Below are 4,896 nucleotides of genomic sequence, written 5' to 3' on the forward strand. Positions count from 1 at the left end.
ATGGAAACAGTAATAGTCTGTAGACATCCTGATCTACCTCTTTATCATGTACTGTGTCAGCAATTTGTAAAAACTGTGCCAGAAACTCAGTAGGTTCTTCCTGTGGAAGACCGGAATACTGGCAATTTTGCTGCACTATGATAATGAGTTGAGGATTTAGCTCAAAGCTGCTTGCTTTGATGGGAGGTATACAGATGCTACTCCCATATGCAGCTGTAATGGGGTTAGCAAATGACCCCAGAGTCCTTTTGGACTGATTAATTCCACTTAAGTCCATGATGGACAAAAGGGAAATGATAATGATTGCAAAGGGATAAATTTTGTTTATTTTTATTTTTTTTTGAAATAACCGAAAAAATCAAAATAAAATAAAATAAAATAAGAGGAAAATAAAATAAAAATTCGAAAATTAAAAATAAAATAAGATCAAAGCAAATTGAGAACTGAATCAATTAGTAATTAAAAAGATTTTGAAAACAGCAATTAAAAAGATATGATTGAAAAATTTTTATGAGAAAGATTTGATTCTTAAAAAGAGGAAAGAGAAAAACACAAAAAGATACCAAACTTAAAATTTTTAGAAATCAAAAAGGGACTAAGAACATGCAAAAACGAAAATTTAAAAGAAAAAAACAAAAGCATGCAATTGACACCAAACTTAGAATATGAAACTAGACTCAACTAAAAGACTCTAAACCAACAAAAATAAAACAGTCCTAATCTAAGCAACAAGATAAGCCGTCAGTTGTCCAAACTCGAACAATCCCCGGCAACGGCGCCAAAAACTTGGTGCACGAAATTGCAATAACACTTTTGCAATCCCGCACAACTAACCAGCAAGTGCACTGGGTCGTCCAAGTAATACCTTGCGTGAGCAAGGGTCGATCCCACGGAGATTGTCGGCTTGAAGCAAGCTATGGTTATCTTGTAAATCTTAGTTAGGATATCAGAAATTATCAGGATTGATTGTAAAAAGCAAAAGAACATGAAAAAGGTACTTGTTTTGCAGTAATGGAGAATAGGCTGAGGCTTTGGAGATGCTCCATCTTCCGAATCTCTGCTTTCCTACTGTCATCTTCATCAAACACGCAAGGCTCCTTCCATGGCAAGCTGTATGTAGGGTTTCACCGTTGTCAATGGCTACCTCCCATCCTCTCAGTGAAAATACGTCCCTGATGCTCTGTCACAACATAGGCTAATCATCTGTCGGTTCTCAATCAGACCGGAATAGAATCCAGTGATTCTTTTGGCGTCTGTCACTAACGCCCCGCCTTCAGGAGTTTGAAGCACGTCACAGTCATTCAATCATTGAGTCCTACTCAGAATACCACAGACAAGGTTTAGACCTTCCAGACTCTCTTGAATGCCGCCATCAGTTCTAGCTTATACCACGAAGATTCCGATTAAAGAACCAAAGAGATATCTACTTAGTCTAAAATAGAACAGAGGTGGTTGTCAGGCACATGTTCATAGTTGAGAATGATGATGAGTGTCACGGATCATCACATTCATCCGGATTAAGAGCAAGTGATATCTTAGAATGGAAGCAAGCATGATTGAATAAGAAACAGTAGTAATTGCATTAATCCATCAAGACACAGCAGAGCTCCTCACCCCCAACCATGGGGTTCAGAGACTCATGCTGTGGAAGGTATACAAGAAACGTGTAAAAATGTCATGAGGTCATAAGGTTCGGATACAATGTCAAAAGATCCTATAAATAGTAAACTAGTGTCCTAAGGTTTACAGAAATGAGTAAATGACAGAAAAATCCACTTCCGGGCCCACTTGGTGTGTGCTTGGGCTGAGCAATGAAGGAATTTCGTGTAGAGACCTTTTCTGGAGTTAAACGCCAGCTTCCATGCCAGTTTGGGCGTTTAACTCCAAATTTTATGCCAGTTCCGGCGTTTAACGCTGGAAATTCTGTAGGTGACTTTGAGCACCGGTTTGGGCCATCAAATCTTGGGCAAAGTATGGACTATTATATATTTCTGGAAAGCCCAGGATGTCTACTTTCCAATGCCGTTGAGAGCGCGCCAATTGGGCTTCTGTAGCTCCAGAAAATCCCCTTCGAGTGCAGGGAGGTCAGAATCCAACAGCATCTGCAGTCCTTTTCAGTCTCTGGATCAGATTTTTGCTCAGGACCCTCAATTTCAGTCAGAAAATACCTGAAATCATAGAAAAACACACAAACTCATAGTAAAGTCCAGAAAAGTGAATTTTAATTAAAAACTAATAAAAATATACTAAAAACTAACTAAAAGATACTAAAAACATACTAAAAACAATGCCAAAAAGCGTACAAATTATCCGCTCATCAGATAGCTGTGTGATAAACCACTAATTTATAGTTTATATTGTGTTTAATTGTGTGGTTTTGTCGTGATCCTTACCCACTTATTCATCAATTTAGCATGCATTTAGATTTCCTTCCTGATTTTATTACATGTTTGAAAATTGCTTCCTAGAGACTTTAATTATTTAATTTCAATTCTCCTTTATTCCATTTGATGCCGTAATCTGTGTGTCGAGTGTTTCAGGCTTCATAGGGTATAAATGAGACGGAGATTGGAGAGGAAGCTAGCAAAAATGGAAGGAACACAAGAATTTGAGGAGATAACCAGCGAAAAGTGACGCGGTCGCATAGCTCACGCGACCGCGCGAAGGAGCGCAAATCGCAATGATGCGGCCGCATGACTCGCGCGGCCGTGCGGATTGAAAAGCACAAGCAACGCGGTAGCGGGGACGACGCGAACGCGTGAAGAGGAAAAGCGCCAGCGACGCGTCCGCATGGATGACGCGATCGCGTGACATGCGCGATCTGCATAAAATGCAGAATCTGAAACCAGTGACATTGGCCCAGTTTTTGGCCCAATTTTCGGCTCAGAACAGCAGACTAGAGTCAGAGAATATGCAGAAACAGGAGACAATTCATTGAGTAGTTTTAACGCTAGTTTTTCACTCTCTTAGGTTTTTCTCTCTAGTTTTTAGAATTTTAATTTTCAATTGGTCTTAGCATTGGAACATTGAGAAGAGTCATTTCCTCATCAAGACTTCATCATTCTAGTTTGTTCTCTTAACTTGGTTTTATTCTTCCATGTTCTTTGTTTTGTTCAATTTTGTCATTCAGATATTTTTATGATTAATTAATGCAAGGATTATTTCTTTTTAATTTAATTTCCATTCCAATAATCATTTCTTCTTTTAATTCCAATTCATATGCCATGAATTTTTTATTTACAATGAGTGAGTAGTTTCAATACTTGATGGGGAGTTGATTAAAAGGAACTCTTGAGTTGAAAGGATTGGAAGAAAAATTTGTAATTGGGTTGAATGCTGGATTGCTTTCCTGTCACCGACGCCAATCCCTTTGAACTAAGTGGATTGCAACTTGTGAACAGATCTGGCGTTTCCACTTGTTTGACTTTTTCTTACCTAGTAAGGGATAACCAAACGGAACAACTATTAATTATAAATTAATCTTACAATCACACCATCAATGATAGAGATTCTAACCAATCAATTCCCAGTCAAGGCCTTTTATTTTTATTATTTAAAATTCCTCAATTTAATTCCCAATTTACTTAGCTCAACTCTTTTTGGAATATCTGATTAATAAAACAGCACACTTTTCTGCAACTCGTTGGGAGATGACCTGGGGCTTGAAACTCCTAGTAATTTTAATTTAAACTTTCAGTGACATATTTCTAAATTGATAGGCAGATTTTTGGTGAGTTAAGAACTATACTTGCAACGTAACCATTTTAATAAATTTTTAATTCACCAGCTTCTGCACTTCATCAATTTTTGGCGCCGTTACCAGGGAGTTGCAATAGAGTGCTTATTTTATTAATTAGAATTTATTTATTTGCATTTTATTTAATTTTGCTACTATGAGCTGCGTATTTCTTCCGTCAAATGACACGTTCACCACCTGATCCGCGCTTGCTAATATTCGATCCTGAAATTGAAAGAACAATTTCACGAATAAGGCGAGAACAGCGTAGGTTAGTCCGCTCTGAGGGCGGATCTGAAAGTGAATCTGAGGAAGAAACCAGCCCCCGTTCTACTAATTCGGTTGTTTTACGTGCAGAAAACATGGCAGCTAGAAGAATTACCATTCAGGAGGAAGGAGCTTCTGATTTTACACTGCAACCGTTTCAAGCGCATCATCCAGCGGTAGCTACGGATTTTGAAATAAAGACCGCACTGCTAAATTTGATGCCGAAGTTTCATGGCCTACCTGCTTAAGAGCCTATCAAGCATTTGAGAGATTTCCAGGCAGCATGTTCTACTGTCAGGCGTGATGGCACTGATGAAACTTCAATTCTGCTAAAAGCTTTTCCATTCTCTCTTAAGGGAAAAGCAAGAGAGTGGTACTACACTCAACCTCTAGCAAATGTATCCAACTGGGATACACTCAGAAAGGAGTTCCTGGAGAAATTCTTCCCATCTGAAGTTATTGATAAACTGAGGAAGGATATCTCTACAATTGTTCAGGATGACAATGAGACTCTCTTTGAATACTGGGAGCGCTTCAATAATCTTCTGGAAGCATGCCCCCACCACATGATTGACAAGATCGTGCTACTCAGCTATGTCACACAAGGTATGAGGCCCCAAGATAAGACCACATTGGAAAGTGCTAGCAATGGGTCTATGAAGAAGTACAAGACCACTGATGAAGCTTGGCAATTGATCAATGATTTAGCTGAATCTACTAGGAACCACAAACAAAAGCAAGGCCGTTCAAGGGCCGTTGCAGAAGTATCTTCTGGCATAGAGACTGCTGCTCTAAATCGAAGCATCTGTGAAATGACCAACCTGCTTAAGCAAATGTAGTTAAATCAACAAGCTCAGCAAACTCAACCACAGCAAAACCAACAACTAGTCCCA

General features: G+C 38.9%; 1 non-coding gene across 1 annotated transcript; it reads right to left on the reverse strand.

The window, feature by feature from the left end:
• Nucleotides 1-4,467: 4,467 nt before the first annotated feature.
• LOC130952592 (small nucleolar RNA R71) lies at nucleotides 4,468-4,575 on the reverse strand. Its single transcript, XR_009074772.1, has one exon. It is a non-coding gene; the product is annotated as a small nucleolar RNA R71 (small nucleolar RNA).
• Between the last annotated feature and the right edge of the window lie 321 nt (nucleotides 4,576-4,896).

Source organism: Arachis stenosperma, chromosome 9 (genome assembly GCF_014773155.1).
Source record: "Arachis stenosperma cultivar V10309 chromosome 9, arast.V10309.gnm1.PFL2, whole genome shotgun sequence".
Classification (NCBI taxonomy): Eukaryota; Viridiplantae; Streptophyta; class Magnoliopsida; order Fabales; family Fabaceae; genus Arachis; species Arachis stenosperma.